This window comes from Grampus griseus, assembly GCF_964374135.1.
Source record: "Grampus griseus genome assembly, chromosome: 16".
Taxonomy (NCBI): domain Eukaryota; kingdom Metazoa; phylum Chordata; class Mammalia; order Artiodactyla; family Delphinidae; genus Grampus; species Grampus griseus.
The window spans coordinates 8,380,924-8,402,907 of NC_139010.1; the positions used below are offsets into that span (position 1 = coordinate 8,380,924).

A 21,984-nucleotide genomic window follows, 5' to 3' on the forward strand; every position below is an offset into this window, starting at 1 on the left:
AAACTTTAAACACTAATTAAAAATCTTGAATTCCCATAATCCTAAGCTCAAAAATGAAGTAATATTTGTGGAATTTCTCTTATCATTAATCCATGTGTATGTTGTAGTTTAAATTGATATAAATACAATTTTGTGTTACCGTTTTTAACTTACGATTTGGTATATATTTATCTGTTTCTGTAGCGTCATTTTACTTGTATTTCCTTTTTTATTGAGATATAATTGACATAATATTAGTTTCAGATATACAACATAATGATTCAGTGTTTGTATACATTGCAAAACTATCACCACAATAAGTCTACTTCACATATATCACCACACATACTTATACATTTTTGAGAATTTTAAGATCTCTCCAGGACTTACTTATTTTATAGCTGGAAGTTTGTACCTTTCGACCCCTTTCACCCATTTTAGCCACCTCCATCCTCCACCTCTGGCACCACCAATCTGATCTGTTCTCTGTATCTATGTGTTCTTTTCTTTCCTCCTCCCTCCCTCCCTCCCTCCTTCTCTTCCTTCCTTCCTTTCCCCTTTCCTTCCCCTTCCTTTCTTGTTTCTTTTATTTATTTATTTATTTATTTTGTGAATTTTGAGTATTATTTTTGCATTTATATATATATATTTTTAACATCTTTACTGCAATATAATTGCTTTACAGTGGTTAGTTTCTGCTTTATAGCAGTGAATCACTTATACATATACGTATATCCCCATATCTCTTCCCTCTTGCGTCTCCCTCCCACCCTCCCTATCCCACCCCTCTAGGTGGTCACAAATCACTGAGTTGATCTCCCTGTGCTATGCGGCTGCTTCCCACTAGCTATCTGTTTGACATTTGGTAGTGTATATATGTCCATGACACTCTCTCACTTCGTCCCATCTTACTCTTCCCCCTCCCCATGTCCTCAGGTCCATTCTCTACATCTGCATCTTTATTCCTGTCCTGCCCCTTGGTTTTTCATAACCATTTTTCTTTTCTTTTTTTTTTTTAGATTCCATATATATGTGTTAGCATACGGTATTTGTTTTTCTCTTTCTGCCTTACTTCACGCTGTATGACAGACTCTAGGTCCATCCACCTCACTACAAATAACTCAATTTCATTTCTTTTTATGGCTGAGTAATATTCCATTGTATATATGTGCCACATCTTATTTATCCATTCATCTGTCAGTGGACACTTAGGTTGCTTCCATGTCCTGGCTGTTGTAAATAGAGCTCCAGTGAACGTTGTGGTACATAACTCTTTTTGAATTATGGTTTTCTCAGGGTATATGCTGAGTAGTGGGATTGCTGGGTCATACGGTAGTTCTATTTTTAGTTTTTTAAGGAACCTCCAAACTGTTCTCCATAGCGGCTGTATCAATTTACATTTCCACCAACGGTGTAAGAGGGTTCCCTTTTCTCCACACCCTCTCCAGCATTTATTGTTTGTAGATTTTTTCATGATGGCCATTTTGACCAGTGTGAGGTGATACCTCACTGTAGTTTTGATTTGCATTTCTCTAATAATTAGTGATGTTGAGCATTCTTTCATGTATTTGTTGGCTATATGTATTGTTTGTTGACTATATGTATATCTTCTTTGGAGAAATGTCTGTTAAGGTCTTCTGCCCATTTTTGGATTGGGTTGTTTGTTTTTTTGTTATTGAGCTGCATGAGCTGCTTGTAAAGTTTGGAGATTAATCCTTTGCCAGTTGCTTCATTTGCAAATATTTTCTCCCATGCTAAGGGTTGTCTTTTCATCTTGTTTATGGTTTCCTTTGCTGTGCAAAAGCTTTTAAGTTTCATTAGGTCCTATTTGTTAATTTTTGTTTTTATTTCCATTTCTGTAGGAGGTGGGTCAAAAAGGATCTTGCTGTTTTTTATGTAATAGTGTTCTGCCTATGTTTTTTCTAAGAGTTTTATAGTGTCTGGCCTTACATTTAGGTCTTTAATCCATATTGAGTTTATTTTTGTGTATGGTGTTAGGAAGTGTTCTAATTTCATTCTTTTACATGTAGCTGTCCAGTTTTCCCAGCACCATTTATTGAAGAGGCTGTCTTTTCTCCATTGTGTATTGTTGCCTCCTTTATCAAAAATAAGGTGACCATATGTGCATGGGTTTATCTCTGGGCTTTCTATCCTGTTCTATTCTATCCTGTTCCATTGATAGCTACACAGCCTTCTTGGTGGCTATAGCAGCAGCCTTAGCGTCTCATGGGTCTCCTTTTTGTATCCATTCAGCCAGTCTGTGTCTTTTGGTTGGAGCATTTAATCAATTTACATTTAAGGTAATTATCGATATGCATGTTCCTGTTACCATTTTCTTAATGGTTTTAGGTTTGTTATTGTAGGTCTTTTCCTTCTCTTGTGTTTCCTGCCTAGAGAAGTTCCTTTAGCATTTGTTGTAAAGCTGGTTTGATGGTGCTGAACTCTCTTAGCTTTTGTTTGTCTGTAAAGGATTTAATTTCTGCGTCAACTCTGAATGAGATCCTTGCTGGGTAGAGTAATCTTGGTTGTAGGTTTTTCCCTTTCATCACTTTAAATATGTCCTGCCACTCCCTTCTGGCTCGTAGAGTTTCTGCTGAAAGATCAGCTGTCAACATTATGGGGATTCCCTTGTATGTTATTTGTTGTTTTTCCCTTGCTGCTTTTAATATTTTTTCTTTGTATTTAATTTTTGATAGTTTGATTAATATGTGTCTTGGTGTGTTTCTGCTTGGATTTATCCAGTATGGGACTCTCTGTGCTTCCTGGACTTGATTAACTATTTCCTTTCCTGAATTAGGGAAGTTTTCAACTATAATCTCTTCCAATATTTTCTCAGTCCCTTTTCCTCTTCTTCTTCTGTGACCCCTATAATTCGAATGTTGGTGCATTTAATGTTGTCCCAGAGGTTTCTGAGAGTGTCCTCAATTCTTTTCATTCTTTTTTCTTTATTCTGCTCTGCAGTAGTTATTTCCACTATTTTATCTTCCACGTCACTTATCTAGTCTTCTGCCTCAGTTATTCTGCTATTGATTCCTTCTAGAGAATTTTTAATTTCATTTATTGTGTTGTCCATCATTGTTTGCTTGCTCTTTAGTTCTGGTAGGTCCTTGTTAAACGTTTCTTGAGTTTTCTCCATTCTATTTCCAAGATTGTGGATCATCTTTACTGTCATTACTCTGAATTCTTTTTCAGGTAGACTGCCTATTTCCTCTTCATTTGTTAGGTCTGGTGGGTTTTTATCTTGCTCCTTCATCTGCTGTGTGTTTTTCTGTCTTCTTATTTTGCTTATCTTACTGTGTTTGGGGTCTTCTTTTTCACAGGCTGCAGGCTCATAGTTCCTGCTGTTTTTGGTGTCTGCCCCCAGTGGCTAAGGTTGGTTCAGTGGGTTGTGTAGGCTTCCTGGTGGAGGGGACTAGTGCCTGTGTTTTGGTGGATGAGGCTGGATCTTGTCTTTCTGGTGGGCAGGACCACGTCCAGTGGTGTGTTTTGGGGTGTCTGTGACCTTATTATATTTGAGGCAGCCTCTCTGCTAATGGGTGGGGTTGTGTTCCTGTCTTGCTAGTTGTTTGGCATAGGGTGTCCAGCACTGTAGCTTGCTGGTTGTTGAGTGGAGCTGGGTCTCAGCGTTGAGTTTGAGGTCTCTGGGAGAGCTTTTGCTGTTTGATATTACATGCAGCTGAGGGATCTCTGGTGGACCAATGTCTTGAACTCAGCTCTCCCACCTCAGAGGCACAGGCCTGACACACAGCCGGAGCACCAAGACCCTGCCAGCCACATGGCTCAGAAGAAAAGGGAAAAAAAAAAGAAGAGGAAGGAAAGGAGGGGAGGGGAGGAAAAAATAATTAAAAGAAAGAAAGGTATTTAAAAAATTATTGAAAATTAAAAAACTAAAAAGTAATTTAAAAAAAAGAAAGAGGGAGTAACCAAACAGAAAAGCAAATCCACCAATGGTAACAAGCGCTAAAAATTATATTAAAAATAAAGAAAAATGGACAGACAGAATGCTAGGAGAAATGGTAAAAGCTAAGCTATACAGACAAAATCACACAAAGAAGCATGCACATACACACTCACAAAAAGAGAAAAAGGAAAAGAATATATATATATCTATATGTTAAAAAGAAGGAAGAGAGCAACCAAATCAGTAAATAAATCGAATGATAATAAGCTCTGAATACTAAACTAAGATAAACATAAAACCAGAAACGAATTATATGCAGAAAGCAAACCCCAAGTCTACAGTTGCTCCCAGAGTCCACCACCTCAATTTTGGGATGATTCGTTGTCTATTCAGGTATTCCACAGATGCAGGGTACATCAAGTTGACTGTGGAGATTTAATCCACTGCTCCTGAGGCTGCTGGGAGAGATTTCCCTTTCTATTCTCTGTTCACACAGCTCCTGGGGTTCAGCTTTGGATTTGACCCGCCTCTGCATGTAGGTCACCTGAGGGCATCTGTTCCCTGCCCAGACAGGATAGCGTTAAAGTAGCAGCTGATTAGGGGGCTCTGGCTCACTCAGGCCACCGGGAGGGAGGTGTATGGAATGCGGGGAGAGCCTGCGGCGGCAGAGGCCACGTGACGTTGCACCAGCCTGAGGTGCGCCGTGTGTTCTCCCGGGGAATTTGTCCCTGCATCCCGGGACCCTGGCAGAGGCGGGCTGCACAGGCTCCAGGGAGGGGAGGTGTGGATAGTGACCTGTGCTCGCACACAGGCTTCTTGGTGGCGGCAGCAGCAGCCTTAGCATCTCATGCCCGTCTCTGGGGTCCGCACTGATAGCCGCGGCTTGCGCCCGTTTCTGGAGCTCGTTTAGGCAGTGCTCTGAATCCCCTCTCCTCGCATGCCCTGAAACAGTGGTCTCTTGCCTCTTAGGCAGGTCCAGACGTTTTCCTTGACTCCCTCCCGGCTAGCTGTGGCGCACTAGCCCCCTTCAGGCTGTGTTCACACAGCCAACCCCAGTCCTCTCCCTGGCGGGTGAGCAGACAAGCCTCTCGGGCTGGTGAGTGCTGGTCGGCACCCATGTTCTGTGCGGGAATCTCTCTGCTTTGCCCTCCACACCCCTGTGGCTGTGCTGTCCTCTGTGGCTCTGATCTTCCCCCCTCCACTACCTGTCTTGCCAGTGAAGGTCCTTCCTAGTGTGTGGAAACTTTTCCTGCTTCACGGCTCCCTCCCCCTGGTGCAGGTCCCGTCCCTATTCTTTTGTCTCTGTTTTTCCTTTTTTCTTTTGCTGTACCCAGGTATGTGGGGGAGTTTCTTGCCTTTTGGGAAGTCTGAGATTGCCTGCCAGCGTTCAGTAGGTGTTCTGTAGGAGTTGTTCCACATATAGATGTATTCCTGATGTATTTGTGGAGAGGAAGGTGATCTCCACGTCTCACTCCTCCATCTTGAAGGTCTCTCCCCCTTTCCTTTCCTTTCCTATCCCTTCCTTTCCCTTCCTTTCTTTTTTCTTTTCTTTCTGAGGGTCGTCCTTTCGTCTTGTTTGTAGTTTCCTTTGTTGTGCAAAAGCCTTTAAGTTTCATTAGGTCCCATATGTTTATTTTTGTTGTTATTTCCATTACTCCAGGAGGTGGATCAAAAAATATCTTGCTGTGATTTATGTCAAAGAGGGTTTTTCCTATGTTTTCCTCTAAGAGTTTTATAGTGTCCAGTCTTACATTTAGGTCTCGACTCCATTTTGAGTGTTTTTTTGTGTATGGTGTCAGGGAGTATTCTAATTTCATTCTTTTACATGTAGCTGTCCAGTTTTCCCAGCACCACTTATTGAAGAGACTGTCTTTTCTCCATTGTATATCCTTGCCTCATTTGTCATAGATTAGTTGACCATAGGTGTGTGGGTTTATCTCTGGGCTTTCTTTCCTGTTCCATTGATCTATATTTCTGGTTTTGTGCCAATACCATATCGTCTTGATGACTGTAGCTTTGTAGTATAGTCTGAAGTCAGGGAGTCTCATTCCTCCAGCTCCATTTTTTTCCCTCAAGACTGCTTTGACTATTCGGGGTCTTTTCTGTTTCCATACAAATGTTAAGATTTTTTTGTTCTGGTTCTGTAAAATATGTCATTGGTAATTTAATAGGGATTGCATTGAATCTGTAGATTGCTTTGGGTAATATAGTCATTTTCACATTATTGATTCTTCCAATCCAAGAACGTGGTATACCTCTCCATCTGTTTGTATCATCTTTAATTTCTTTCATCAGTGTCTTATAGTTTTCTGCTTGCAGGTCTTTTCTCTCCCTAGGTAGGTTTATTCCTAGGTATTTTATTCTTTTCGTTGGAATGGTAAATGGAAGTGTTTCCTTAATTTCCCTTTCAGATTTTTCATCATTAGTGTATAGAAATGCAAGAGATTTCTGTGCATTAATTTTATATCCTGCAGCTTTACCAAATTCATTGATTAGCTGTAGTAGTTTTCTAGTGGCATCTTTAGGATTCTCTATGTATAGTATCATGTCATCTGCAAACAGTGACATCTGCAAACAGTGACATCTGCAAACAGTGACTTCTTCTTTTCCAATTCGTCTTCTTTTGATTTCTTTTTCTTCTCTGATTGCCATGGCTAGGATTTCTAATACTGTGTTGAATAATAGTGGTGAGAGTAGACATCCTTGTCTTGTTCCTGATCTTAGAGGAAATGCTTTCAGTTTTTCACCTTTGAGATGTTTGCTGTGGGTATGTTGTGTATGGCCTTTATTATGTTGAGGTAAGTTCCCTCTGTGTCCACTTTCTGGAGAGTTTTTATCATAAATGGGTGTTGAATTTTGTCAAAAGTTTTTCTGCATCCATTGAGATGATCATATGGTTTTTATTCTTCAGTTTGTTAATATGGTGTATCACATTGAGTGATTTGCATATATTGAAGAATCCTTGCATCCCTGGGATAAATCCCACTTGATCATGGTGTATGATCCTTTTAATGTTTTTTTGGATTCTGTTTGCTTGTATTTTGTTGAGGATTTTTGCATCTACATTCATCAGTGATATTGGTCTGTAATTTTCTTTTTTTGTAGTATCTTTGTCTGGTTTTGGTATCAGGGTGATGGTGGCCTCATAGAATGAGTTTGGGAGTGTTCCTTCCTCTGCAGTTTTTTGGAAGAATTTGAGAAGGATGGATGTTAACTCTTCTCTAAATGTTTGATAGCATTCACCTATGAAGTCGTCTGGTCCTGGACTTTGTTTGTTGGAAGATTTTTAATCACAGTTTCAATTTCATTACTTGTGATTGGTCTGTTCATATTTTCTATTTATTCCTGGTTCAGTCTTGGAAGGTTATACCTTTCTAAGAATTTGTCCATTTCTTCCAGGTTGTCCATTGTATTGGCATAGAGTTGCATGTAGTAGTCTCTTAGGTTGCTTTGTATGTCTGTGGTGTCTGTTGCAACTTCTCCTTTTTCATTTCTTTTTTTTTTTTTTTGGTTTTTGGTTTTTTTGCGGTGTGCGGGCCTCCCACCTCTGTGGCCTCTCCCGCTGCGGAGCACAGGCCCTGGACGCGCAGTCTCAGCAGCCATGGCTCATGGGCCCAGTCACTCCGCGGCATGTGGGATCCTCCCGGACCGGGGCATGAACCCATGTCTCCTGCACAGCAGGCGGCCTCTCAACCACTGCGCCACCAGGGAAGCCCTCTTTCTTTTTTTTTTGCATTACGAGGGCCTCTCACTGTTGTGGCCTCTCCTGTTGCGGAGCACAGGCTCCGGACGCGCAGGCTCAGTGGCCATGGCTCACAGGCCCAGCCACTCCGTGGCATGTGGGATCTTCCTGGACTGGGGCATGAACCCGTGTCCCCTGCATTGGCAGGCGGACTCTCAACCACTGCGCCACCAGGGAAGCCCTCGTTTCTTATTTTATTGATTTGAGTCCTCTCCTTTTTCTTGATGAGTCTGGCTAATGGTTTATCAGTTTTGTTTATCTTCTCAAAGAACGAGCTTTTAGTTTTATTGATCTTTGCTGTTGTTTTCTTATTTTCCATTTCATTTATTTCTGCTCTGATCTTTTTGATATCTTTCCTTCTGCTGACTTTGGGTTTTGTTTGTTTTTCTTTCTCTAGTTCCTTTAGGTGTAAGGTTAGAGTGTTTATTTGAGATTTTTTTGTTTCTTGAGGTAGGCTTGTATTGCTCTAGACTTCCCTCTTAGAATTGCTTTTGCTGCATCCCATATGTTTTGGATCATCATGTTTTCACTGTCACTTGTCTCTAGGTATTTTTTGATTTCCTCTTTGATTTCTTCAGTGTTCTCTTGGTTATTTAGTAACATATTGTTTAGCCTTCATGTGTTTGTGTTTTTTACGTTTTTTCCCTGTAATTCATTTCTAATCTCATAGCATGTGGTCAGAACAAATGCTTCATATGATTTCAATTTTTTTAAATTTACTGAGGCTTGATTTGTGACCCAAGATGTGATTTGTCCTGGAGAGTGTTCCATGCGCACTTCAGAAGAAAGGGTTATCTGCTGTTTTTGGATGGAATGTCCTGTAAATATCAATTAAATCTCTCTGGTCTATTGTGTCATTTAAAGCTTGTTTTTTCTTATTAACTTTCTGTTTGGATGATCTGTCCATTGGTGTAAGTGAAGTGTAAAGTCTCCCACCTTTATTGTGTTACTGTTGATTTCCTCTTTTATAGCTGTTAGCAGTTGCCTTCTGTATTGAGGTGCTCCTATGTTGGTTGCATGAATATTTATAATTGTTTTATCTTTTTCTTGGATTGATCCATTGAGCATTATATAGTGTCCTTCCTTGTCTCTTGTAACATTCTTTATTTTAATGTCTATTTTATCTGATACGAGTATTGCTACTCCAGCTTTCTTTTGATTTCCATTTGCATGGAATATCTTTTTCCATCCCCTCACTTTCAGTCTGTATGTGTCCTTAGGTCTGAAGTGGGTCTCTTTTAGACAGCATATATATGGGTCTTATTTTTGTATCCATTCAGTGAACCGTGTCTTTTGGTTGGAGCATTTAATCCTTCTCGTTTAAGGTAATTATCGATATGTATGTTTCCATTACCATTTTCTTAATTGTTTTGGGTTTGTTTTTGTAGGTCCTTTTCTTCTTTTGTGTTTCCCACTTAGGGAAGTTCCTTTAGCATTTGTTGTAGAGCTGGTTTGGTGGTGGTGAATTCTCTTAGCTTTTGTTTGCCTCTAAAGCTTTTGATTTGTCTGTCAAATCTGAATGAGATCCTTGCTGGCTAGAGTAATCTTGGCTTTAGGTTCTTCCCTTTCATCACTTTCAGTATATCATGCCACTCCCTTCTGGCTTGTAGAGTTTCTGCTGAGAAATCCCCTGTTAACCTCGTGGGAGTTCCCTTGTATGTTACTTGTTGTCCTTTGCAACTTTTCTTGCAAAGAAAAGTGATTTTTCTTTGTTTTTAATTTTTGCCAATTTGATTACTTTGTGTCTTGGTGGTTTTCTTCTTAGGTTTATCCTGTGTGGAACTCTCTGTGCTTCTTGGACTTGGGTGGCCACTTCCTTTCCCATGTTAGGGAAGTTTTCGACTGTAATCTCTTCATATATTTTCTTGCATCCTTTCTCTCTCTCTTCTCCTTCTGGGACCCCTGTAATGCAAATGTTGTTGCGTTTAATGTTGTCCCAGAGGTTTCTTAGGCTGTCTTCATTTCTTTTCATTCTCTTTTCTTTATTCTGTTCTGCAGCAGTGAATTCCACCATTCTGTCTTCCAGGTCACTTATCCGTTCTTCTGCCTCAGTTATTCTGCTATTGATTCCTTCTAGTGTATTTTTCATTTCGGTTATTGTATTGTTTGTCTCTGTTTGTTTGTTCTTTAATTCTTCTAGGTCTTTGTTAAACATTTCTTGCATCTTCTCAATCTTTACCTCCATTCTTTTTCCAAGTTCCTGTATCATCTTCACTGTCATTATTCTGAATTCTTTTTCTGGGAGGTTGCCTATCTCCACTTCATTTAGTTGTTTTTCTGGCGTTTTATCTTGTTCCTTCATCTGGTACATAGTCCTCTGCCTTTTCATGTTGTCTATCTTTCTGTGAATGTGGTTTTTGTTCCACAGGCTGTGGGATTGTAGTTCTTCTTGCTTCTGTTGTCTGCCCTCTGGTGGATGAGGCTATCTAAGAGGCTTGTGCAAGCTTCCTGATAGGAGGGACTGGTGGTGGGTAGAGCTGACTGTTGCTCTGGTGGGCAGAGCTCAGTAAAAGTTTAATCTGCTTGTTTGCTAATGGGTGGGGCTGGGTTCCCTCCCTGTTGGTTGTTTGGCCTGAGGTGACCCAACACTGGAGCCTACCCAGGTTCTTTGGTGGGCCTAATGGCAGACTCTGGGAGAGCTCACGCCAATGAGTATTTCTCAGAACTTCTGCTGCCAGTGTCCTTGTCCCCACAGTGAGCCACAGCCACGCCCCGCCTGTGCAGGAGACCCTCCAACAGTAGCAGGTAGGTCTGGTTCAGTCTCCTGTGAGGTCACTGCTCCTTCCTCTGCATCCCGATGCACACACTACTTTGTGTGCGCCCTCCAAGAGTGGAGTCTCTGTTCCCTCAGTCCTCTCGAAGTCCTGCAATCAAGTCCCGCTAGCCTTCGAAGTCTGATTCTCTAGGAATTCCTCCTCCTGTTGGCAGACCCCCAGGTTGGGAAGCCTGACGTGGGGCTCAGAACCTTCATTCCAGTGGGTGGACTTCTGTGGTATAATTGTTCTCCAGTTTGTGAGTCACCCACCCAGTGGTTATGGGATTTGATTTTACTGTGATTGCGCCCCTCCTACCATCTCATTGTGGCTTCTCCTTTGTCTTTGGATGTGGGGTATCTTTTTTGGTGAGTTCCAGTGCCTTCCTGTCGATGATTGTTCAGTTAATTATGATTTCGATGTTCTCGCAAGAGGGAGTGAGAGCATGTCCTTCTACTCCACCATCTTGAACCAATCAGTGAATATTTAAAGTCAGCTGATGAGCAACCTTAATTGTTAATTAAGCAACATTGTGTACCAGGTGCTTTTACATATGCTCTCCACTTTGAACAAGAACATTATTACAACTCTAACATTATAACAACAACTCTAAAATATAGATGTTATTTGTCCCATTTTTGTCGATGAGGAGACCAAGACTCAGGTCTCAAAGCTTTCTTATAAAGAGCTGGGATTTAAATCTCTGCTTTAGAACGCATACCATTTCTGTTCCATTGCTTCTCAAGAATATGAATATTTTAAAATTCTTGACACATATTGCCAAGTTGCTGTCTGAAAGTATTGGGTCAATGTCCAGTTCTTGGAAATTTCTAATACCCCAGTGTTCTGGGAAGCAGACTTAGATGGAGATTCACATTTAGGAAGTTTACTGTTCAAAAATTGTATTAGGGAGTACTCTTAGGATTGATCCTAATGAAAGGGAGTGGATTGGGCGGAGGGAGAAGTTGGACTGTGATTATTCTAAATAAGGGTTTCAGCTGACCCCATGGGGGAACGCTGAAGATAGGAAGGCCCTTCAGAGTCTTTCATAGTTGAGGTATGATAATCTTTCACTGGGTTCTGGTTGCCTTAGGTAGGAGGTGTGCTCTGGGGCAAGGTGCTTTTTTTCAGTGGAGACAATTCTAAAAGAGGGCCCACACTTGAGTGCTAACTGCCAAAAGCCAGTACGCCCAGCAGCTCGGGGGAATAGGTTCCAGTTCCTAAAGGCAGATTGGAGTGGCACCTCACAAATACAGTAACTTAGATGGAAACTATTTATTGATAGTTTAGCAAATCCGATGTGTTATATATTACTTTCCTTTATTAAATTGCCTGTGATTTTGATAGTCTCTTCATGTATGTATTATCAGACATTTTTCCCCCTGAAAATTATAATTCTGCAAAGCAAGAACTACTGCATATTTACTCTTCATTAATTATATCATTGTATGGGGCATTCTTTCCATTACTCTGCCTCAGTTGGTGCTACTCTTGGGTTTCTTTTAGAGATCACCTGTGGGATTGGTACAAAGATGCAGAGAAATTCAACACAGATTTAGTACTTACTCCTGGGGTTACTTCACTCGATATTGTTACAGGGCTGTTGTGACAACTAAATGAGCTAAAGGCTTAAAGGCACTTAGACTAGTTACTGGGGTATGCTGAGCACCTGGAACTGCCGTGGCTAGCACTCCAAGTCCCTAGTAGGCGTTCAGTATGTTTGTTGAATGACTGAATGATCTCATCCAGTGAGGTAGACAGCATCATCCCTGTTTTCTGGATGAGGACACTGAGGCACAGAAAGGTTAAGTAGACCTGGTTAGGAATTGATGAGGCAGAATTTAACCCAGGTGCTCTGCCTCTGCACCCCTGTGCTGAGTAAAATGCTGAAGAAACACAAAGTAAGGGCGTATCTGGAGCTGTGAAGGGTTAACAGTGCTCAGGGAGGTGTCAGTTCAGGGGAAGGAATGAAGGTAGTGGGGATTGATCTGCTGCTGTGTGCTAGCGATTTCTGTTTTATCTCCTTTAGGGCTGCAGTGGGCGGAGCTCTGAGCACAGATTCCCAGCCCTAACCAGTTGGTGCCCCAGGTGGTCACAGGGCCGGGCACTCCTGCAGGGGATCTGGGCAGGGCCTCTAGAGCTGGCTGGGCTGTTTGCTAAAGCACTTTAGTCCCCTCTGCCTAGGATGATCCTCAGCTCCTCCCAGGCCTCTCCTTCAGGCCCCCCAGTTAAGTCCAAGCGGGTGGCTCCCACTGCTGTCCGCAGGCTCCAGGTACGATCTCTGGGTGGGCCTTCCTGCGTCTGGCTGCCACTTGGGGGATAGTCACTGTTCACAAAAAAAAGCTTCACGCCTTTACTTCAGTTCTTCTGTTTCTAAAGTCACAGTATCTGAACGTTTGACAAGTGTGCCTCCGTACTTCAGAGGACCAGGCGGCACCCAGACCCATGGAGGCAGAGCCACAGCCAGTGGGTCCCGTTCCTCAGTCCACCCACGCCCTCTGCACCTGCTCCGCCAGGCTGCTTTCTCTGGGGAGCTGGTTTTGTTCTGTTGCCCTTCAGCAGGAGCTGAGGGAAGTCAGTTGTCTGCAGCTGGGAGATGGAGACTTCTTTGCCTTCTCCTCCTGGGAGAGTCCAGCTTCAGTGCTGGGCAGATGGGGAGCGAGAAGGGTGGGTGGGAACCAGGCCGCTCAGGGCCCTGGGACATGCTCTCTCCCGAGCTCTGGAACCTGGAAGAGTAAGGAGGACCCCGGGAGACCCCACGTGCAGCATAGGGGTGGCAAGCAGCCCTGTATGGGGGCCCAGAGGCCCAATTCCTCTGGCCGCTCATGCCGCTGGACTTAGAATCACTCCCATAACGCCTCCCTTCGCCTCAGTGTAAACAGCCGGCTGTACGCTTCACTTCAGCTAGCGGTGAGCTCCCTCACCACCCCCTTGGGGCGGCGCTGATCCCAGCCCCTCCGCATATTCCCGAGGGTGGTCCTGAGGCTCAGAGGGCTTCCTAGCAGACAGCCTTCATTAAACTGTGAAACTCCACAAATCTGCTTCACCCCAGGAAAGCAGGGGCTGACGCCTTGGCCATCCCATAGACACTGCAAAGCAGAGTATGCGGGCCCCGTGGGGAGTATCAGATCTTCTGGAAGGCTTGCTGCTGTGTTTTCTTTCTCTTAGTATTTATTAACATAAAACGTGACCATAGTAAAAATACAGTACAAAAGGGCTTATTCTGAAAGGAGCTGTGTCCATCTGTGGGTGTTTCTTCATTCATTGTCTTTGCTGTATTCGAGGTTAATCCTGCTCAGTCTGAGTTCATAGTGTTTCTTCAGTTATGAGAAGTTTTCTTCTAAGATACCTTTGGTAATTTGACCTTTTTATTTTACCTGCCTTTTTTTTTTTTCTGGCAGTCCTGTTGGTTGGATACAGGATTTCCCGCATTGATTCCTTTTTTTTCTTCCTTACAATTTATTTGTTGAAAAAATTATGCTGTTTGTCTTGTACAATTTCCCATATTCTGAATTTTTCTGGTTGCATTCCCATGATGTCATTAATACGTTTTTCTGTCCCCTGCATTCCCTGTAAGTTGGTAGTTATGTATAGGCTTGATTAGATTCAGGTATGATATTTTATTTTTTGAATTCTCTATAGGTGATGTATAGTTGAGTCGGGTCTCTTTTTGCTATATGGTAGCAGCTGTTGGTGTATATGGGCTTGTAAAGCCCATATTTGGCTTGTAAAGTGGTGACATTCTGATAATTTCTCATTTGGGCTTGTAAAGTGGTGACATTCTGATAATTTTCTTTCTTTTATCATCTTTCTTCTGGTGTATGAGACAAGTAGCTGGACAAATTATGTCATGGAAAACTTCCCCGTGTTAATTACTTACTTTCCAAAATAATTGAGTGACTGAACGGCAGGATGAATGTTTGATTCTTTCCTTATTTATCAGTCTTCATAATAATGAGTTGATGCACTAGAAGACTAGTGAACTTAAAAACAGTCTTTATAAAGTCATGGGTTTAAACATATTTGATAAATTTCAGTCCATTGCTGTTATTATTCTTATTGATTGCTCAAATTATCCCATCTTTGGCAAGTAGAAACCCTTTCAAACTGGCTCCTCAGTACTTTTGATGTGACCCAATGATTTTTGATAGTTTCCTTATTCCTCATAGGATAAGGAAACTATCAAATGTGCAAGGTTTATCATACATGTGTTTTGCCTCACATCACAATCAGCCATTTCTCCAAGAGCCTGATTTTTTTTCTAAGTGGCAAATAGCATTTGGAGGCCTCAATCATTTTTTTAAAAAATAAATTTTTTATTTTTATTTTTGGCTGTGTTGGGTCTTTGTTGCTGCGTGCGGGCTTTCTCTAGTTGCGGTGAGCGGGGGCTACTCTTCCTTGTGGTGCGCGGGCTTCTCATTGCGGTGGCTTCTCTTGTGGAGCACGGGCTCTAGGCGCGTGGGCTGCAGTAGTTGTGGCACATGGGCTCAGTAGTTGTGGCTCGCAGACTCTAGGGTGCAGGCTCAGTAGTTATGGCGCATGGGCTTAGTTGCTCCGTGGCATGTGGGGTCTTCCCGGACCAGGGCTCAAACCCGTGTCCCTGCATTGGCAGGTAGATTCTTAACCACTGCGCCACCAGGGAAGCCCTGGAGGCCTCAATCTGAGCTCTAAGGGTGCTTATTGCTATTGGGTTGGTCATTGTTTCTAGGCCTTTTTTAGTGGGCAGAGCTATATTTGTAGGATTAATTCCTAGAAGTAGAATAGATTTAAGGAGGCCATGTGTACTTTTTTGGTACTCATTATAAAATGTTTCAAACGTACAGAAAAGTAAACAGACTAGTGTAGGAAGCACCTGGGTATGCTTGTTATGTCAGTTTAACAGTTGTTAACATTTTGCCATATTTGCTACATTTCTTTTATTTTTTGCTTAAGCATTTTAAATTAAGTGATGTACGTAGTGGCGTTTCATCCCTAAATACTTCACTGTGCTTCTCTAAAAAATAAACACATGGGGCTTCCCTGGTGGCGCAGTGGTTGAGAGTCTGCCTGCCGATGCAGGGAACACGGGTTCGTGCCCTGGTCCGGGAAGATCCCACATGCCGCGGAGCGGCTGGGCCTGTGAGCCACAACTACTGAGCCTGCGCGTCCAGAGCCTGTGCTCCTCAACTTGAGAGGCCACGGCAGTGAGAGGCCCGCATACCACAAAAAAATAAATAAAAGGTAATAAAAAATTTAAAAAACACATATACAAAATATTATGTATATTTTACACTTAAATTTTGGTTCATGTTGTCATATTGGTGAATACAGTTCTTTTAAACCAATAAATAAACCAGGTTATTGAAAAACTGTGTCCTTATTAACCTCTTGGTTTACAGTCCTTGAAAATTAGTCACAAGGTAGAGTAGGTACATTCTTTAACTTGGGTCATCATATGGCCCTTCAAAGTTACAGGTCTTTTTTTTTTTTTTTTTCCAGGATGCAGGTACCCTGACCCTCAAAAATGTAGGTTTTTTAATCTGTTCATGCCATCAGAATTCCATGCTAGATTTTTTTCCATTTTTAAAAATTTTTATTGTATATTGGAGTATAGTTGACATCAAAGTGATTCAGTTATACATATACATGTATCTGTTCTTTTTCAGATTCTTTTCCCATATAGGTTTTTACAGAATATTAAGTAGAATTCCCTGTGCTATACAGTAAGTCCTTGTTAGTTATCTATTTTATATATAGTGGTGTGTATATGTTAATCACAACCCCCTAATTTATCCCCCCCCACCTTTCCCCTTTGGTAACCATGTTCGTTTTGTTTTAAAATATTTATTTATTTATTTGGCTGCATGGGGTCTTAGTTGCAGCAGGCAGGCTCCTTAGTTGCAGCACATGGGCTCCTTAGTTGTGGCATGTGGGCTCCTTAGTTGTGGCTCATGGGCTCCTTAGTTGCGGCACGCAGGCTCCTTAGTTGTGGCATGCATGTGGGATCTAGTTCCCTGACCAGGAATCGAACCTGGGCCCCCTGCATTGGGAATATGGAGTCCTGTCCACTGCACCACCAGGGAAGTCCCCCCTTTGGTAACCATGTTTGTTTTTGGAGTCTGTGAGTCTGTTTCTTTTTTTTCTTTTTAAACATCTCTATTGGAGTATAATTGCTTTACAGTGTTGTGTTATTTTCTGCTGTATAACAAAGTGAATCAGCTATGTGTGTATATATATCCCCATATACCCTCCCTCTTGCATCTCCTTCCCACCGTCCCTATCCCACCCCTCTAAGTGGTCAGAAAGCTCTGAGCTGATCTCCCTGTGCTATGCGGCTGCTTCCTACTAGCTATCTATTTTACCTTTGGTAGTGTATATATGTCAGTGCTACTCTCTTACTTTGTCCCAGCTTACCCTTCCCCCTCCCTGTGTCCTCAAGTCCATTCTGTACGTTTGCATCTTTATTCCTGTCCTGTCCTTAGGTTCGTAAGAACCTCTTTTTTTAGATTCCATATATATGTGTTAGCATACGGTATTTGTTTTTCTCTTTCTGACTTACTTCACTGTGAGTCTGTTTCTGTTTTGTAAATAAGTTCATTTGTATCATTTTTTAGATTCCACATATAAGTGATATCATATGGTATTTGTCTTTGTCTGACTTACTTCACTTCATGTGATAATCTCTAGGTCCATCCATGTTGCTCCAAATTGCATTATTTCATTCTCTTTTATGGATGAGTAATATTCCTTTGTATATATGTACCACACCTGCTTTATCCATTCCTCTGTCAGTGGACATTTAGGCTGTTTCCATGTCTTAGCTATTGTAAATAGTGCTGCAGTGAACATTGCGGTGCATGTATCTTTTTGAATTATGGTTTGCTCTGTGTATGTGCCCAAGAGTGGGATTGCTGGATCATATAGTAGCTCTATTTTCACTTTAGTTTTTTTTTTTTTGGCTGCACCATGCAGCTTGCAGGATCTTAGTTCCCTGACCAGGGATCGAACCTGGGCCCCAGCAGTGAAAGCGCCAAGGCCTAGCCACTGGACTGCCCAGAGACTTCCCTATTTTTAGTTTTTTAAGGAACCTTTATACTGTTCTCCATAGTGGCTGTACCAATTTACATTCCCACTGACAGTGTAGGAGGGTTCCCTTTTCTCCACACCCTCTCCAGCATTTATTATTTGTAGACTTTTTGATGGTGGCCATTCTGACCACCATGAGGTGATACCTCATTGTAGTTACGAACCTCATTGTAGTTTCGATTTGCATTTCTCCAAGAATCAGCGATGTTACACATCTTTTCATGTGCTTTTTGGCCTTCTGTATGTCTTCTTTGGAGAAATGTCTAATTTAGATCTTCTGCCCAGTTTTTGATTGGGTTAATTTTTTTTTTTTAATTGAGCTGCATGAGCTGTTTATATATTTTGGAGATTAATCCCTTGTCAGTCACTTCATTTGCATATATTTTCTCCCATTCTGTAGGTTGCCTTTTCATTTTGTTTATGGTTTCCTTTGCTGTGCAAAAGCTTTTAAGTTTAATTAGGTCCTGTTTATTTTTGTTTTTATTTTCATTACTCTAGGATGTGGATCCAAAAATATATTGCTGCAATTTATGTCAAAGAGTGTTCTGCCTATGTTTTCCTCTAAGAGTTTTATAGTATCCCGTCTTACATTTAGGTCTTTAATCCATTTTGAGTAATTTTTGTGTATGGTGTTAGAGAATGTTCTAATTTCATTCTTTTACATGTAGCTGTCAAAGTTTCCCAGCACTGCTTATTGAAGAGACTGTCTTTTCTCCATTGTATATTCTTGTCTCCTTTGTCGTAGATTAGTTGACCACAGGTGCTTGGGTTTATTTCTGGGATTTCATACCTGTTCCATTGATCTGTGAGTCCGTCTTTGTGCCAGTACCATACTCTTTTGATTCCTGTGGCTTTATAGTATAGTCTGAAGTCAGGAAGTCTGATTCTTCCAGCTCCGTTTTTCATTTTCAAGATTGGCTTTGCTATTTGGGGTCTTTTTTGTTTCCATACAAATTAAAAAATTGTTCTAGGCCTGCAAAAGATGCCATTGGTATTTGATAGGGATTGCATTGAATCTGTAGATTACTTTGGGTAATATAGTCATTTTGACAATATTGATTCTTCCAATCCAGGAACATGGTATATCTCTCCATCTGTTTGTGTCATCTTAGATTTATTTCATCAGCATTTTAAAGTTTTTGGAGTACAGGTCTTTTGCCTCCTTAGGTAGGTTTATTCCTAGGTATTTTATTCTTTTTGATGCGATGATAAATGGGAGTGTCTTTTGAATTTCTCTTTGTGATCTTTTGTTGTTAGTGTATAGAACTTCAGCAAATTTCTGTGTATTAGTTTTATATCCTTCAACTTTACCAAATTCATTGATGAGCTCTAGTAGTTTTCTGGTGGCATCTTTAGGATTTTCTATGTATGTATCATATCATCTGCAAACAATGACAGTTTTACTTCTTCTTTTCCAATTTGGATTCCTTTATTTTTATTCTCTCATTGCCGTGGCTAGAACTTCCAAAACTACATTGAATAAAAGTCGGGAGAATGGAAATTGTTGTCTTGTTCCTGATGTTAGAGGAAATGCTTTCAGCTTTTCACCATTGAGTATGTTGTTACCTATGGGTTTGTCATACATGGCCTTTATTATGTTAAGGTAGGTTCCCTGTGTGCCCACTTTCTGGAGAGTTTTTATTATAAATCTGTGTTGAATTTTGTGAAAACCTTTTTCTGCATCTATTGAGATGATCATATGGTTTTTATTCTTCAGTTTGTTAATGTGGTGTATCACACTGATTGACTTGCAGATATTGAAAAATCCTTGCATCCCTGGGATAAATCCCACTTGATCATGGTGTGTGATCCTTTCAATGTATTGTGGTAGTATTTTGTTGAGGAGTTTTGTGTTTGTGTTCATCAGTGATATTGGCGTGTAATTTTCTTTTTTTGTGGTATCTTTGGTTTTTGTAGCAGGATGATGGTGGCCTCATAGGATGAGTTTGGGAGTGTTCCTTTCTCTACAGGTTTTTGAAATAGTTTCAGAAGCATAGGTGTTAATTCTTCTCCAAATTTTTGATAAAATTCCCCCATGAAGCCATCTGGTCCTGGGCTTTTGTTTGTTGGGAGATTTTTGTTTGGTTTTTTTTTTTTGGTTTTCTTTGCCACACTGCAAAGCAGAAGGGATCTTAGTTCTCCAACCAGGGATTGAACCCGTGCTCCCTGCAGTGGAAGCATGGAGTCTTAACCGCTGGACTGCCAGGGAAGTCTGTTGGGAGTTTTTTAAATCACAGTTTCAATTTCAGTACTTGTGGTAGGTCTGTTCATATTTTCTGTTTCTTCCTGGTTCAGTCTTGGGAGATTGTACTGTTGTAAGAATTTGTCCATTTCTTCTAGGTTTTCCATTTTATTGGTGTATAGTTGCTTGTAGTAGTCTCTCTCCTTTGTATTTCTGTGGTGTCCATTGTAACTTCTCCTTTTTCGTTTATAATTTTATTGATTTGAGCCCTCTCCCTTATTTTCTTGATGAGTCTCACTAAAGGTTTATCAATTTTGTTTATCTTTTTCAAAGAATCACCTTTTAGGTTTTTTTTTCAGCCTTTAGTTTTATTGATCTTTTTTCTATTTTCTTCATCTCTATTTCATTTATTTCTGCTCTGATCTTTTTTTTTCCCCCGCTGCATTGGGTCATCGTTGCTGTGCACAGGCTTTCTGTTGTTGCGGTGAGTGGGGGGGCCACTCCTCGTTGTGGTGCACGGGCCTCTCATTGCGGTGGCTTCTCTTGTTGCAGAGCACGGGCTCTAGGGCGTGTGGGCTTCAGTAGTTGTGGCTCGCGGGCTCTAGAGTGCAGGCTCAGTAGTTGTGCACAGGCTTAATTGCTCCGCGGCACGTGGGATCTTCCCAGACCAGGGATCGAACCCGTGTCCCCTGCGCTGGCAGGTGGATTCTCAACCACTGCACCACCAGGGAAGTCCCTCTGCTCTGATCTTTATGATTTCTTTACTTCTACTAACTTTAGGTTTTGTTTCTTCTTTCTCTAGTTGCTTTAGGTGTAAGGTTAGGTTGTTTATTTGGGATATTTCTTGTTTTCTGAAGTAAGATTGTATTGCTACAAACTTCCCTCTTAGAACTGGATTTTCTGCATCCCATAGGTTTTGGATTGTCGCGTTTTTGTTTTCATTTGTCTCTAGGTATTTTCTGATTTCCCCTTTGATTTCTTCAGTGATCCATTGGTTGTTTAGTAGCATATTGTTTAGCCTCCATGTGTTTTTGTTTTTTACAATTTTTTTCTTGTAGTTGAATTGTAATCTCCTACTGTTGTGGTCGGAAAAGATGCTTGAAATGATTTCAGTTTTCTTAAATATACCGAGGCTCGCTTTGTGGCCCAGCATGTGATCTATCCTGGAGAATATTCCATGTGCACTTGAAAAGAATGTGTATTCTGCTGCTATCTGATGAAATGCTCTGTAAACATCAAAAAAATCCATCTGGTCTGATGTGTCATTTAAGGCCTGTGTTTTCTTACTGATTAGCTGTCTGGATGGTCTGTCCATTGATGAAAGTGGGGTGTTAAATTCCACCACTATTATCATGTTACTGTCGATTTCTTCTTTTATGGCTGGTGGCATTTGCCTTATATATTGAGGTGCTCCTATGTTCAGTGCGTACATATTTACAGTTGTTGTATCTTCTTCTTGGATTGATCCCTTGATCATTATGTAGTATCCTTCTTTGTCTCTTGTAACAGTCTTTGTTTTAAAGTTTATTTTGTCTGATACAAGTATTGCTACTCCAGCTTTCTTTTGATTTCCATTTGCATGGAATAACCTTTTCCATCCCCTCACTTTCAGTCTGTATGTGTCCCTAGATCTGAAGTGGGTCTCTTGTAGACAGCATATATATGGGTCTTGTTTTTATATCCCTTCAGCCAGTCTGTGTCTTTTGGTTGGAGCATTTAATCCATTTACATGTAAGGTAATTACCCATATGTATGTTCTTATTGCCAGCTTGTTAATTGTTTTGGATTTGTTTTTGTAGGTCTTTTTTCTTTCCTTACTCTTTTGTTCTCTTTTGATTTGATGACTGTCTTTAGTGTTGTGTTTGGATTGCTTTTTCTTTGTGTGTGTGTGTGTGTGTGTGTGTGTGTGTGTGTGTGTGTGGTAGTAGTAGATTTTTGGTTTGCAGTTACCGTGAGGTTTTGATACAGCAGTTATAGGTCTTTTAATCTTCTGTTTATGCCACAAAAATTCTGCACTGGCTTTTTTCTTGATTAACATTAGATATGGGTTTCTTGGTATCCCATGTAAAGAAAATTTATATCTAATCTTTACTGTTGTTACACTTCTTTTCTCCCCAAAGAGGAAAGTTGTTTATTTAACATTTTATGACTTTTGTAACATTTTGACAGTACTGTATGTAGGCTGTTGACATTATTTATGAGCTAGGTTATATGGCCCAAGGTATTTTGAAAAATAACATTTGTCAGTTGTACTTCATCAGTGTTGTTTTGTTGCTGTTGTTATTCCAAAGTTTTTAATGTTCTTTTTTTCATAGACTTTATTGAAATAATACCATTGAGAATCAGAGTTTACATGATTTAT

The 21,984-nt window shown here is 40.9% G+C and overlaps 1 protein-coding gene across 1 annotated transcript in view; it reads left to right on the plus strand.

Moving 5' to 3' along the window:
• The window catches only part of TBCE (tubulin folding cofactor E), a 111,004-nt gene that overhangs the window by 33,899 nt on the left and 55,121 nt on the right, over positions 1 to 21,984 (plus strand). The window lies entirely within an intron of this gene.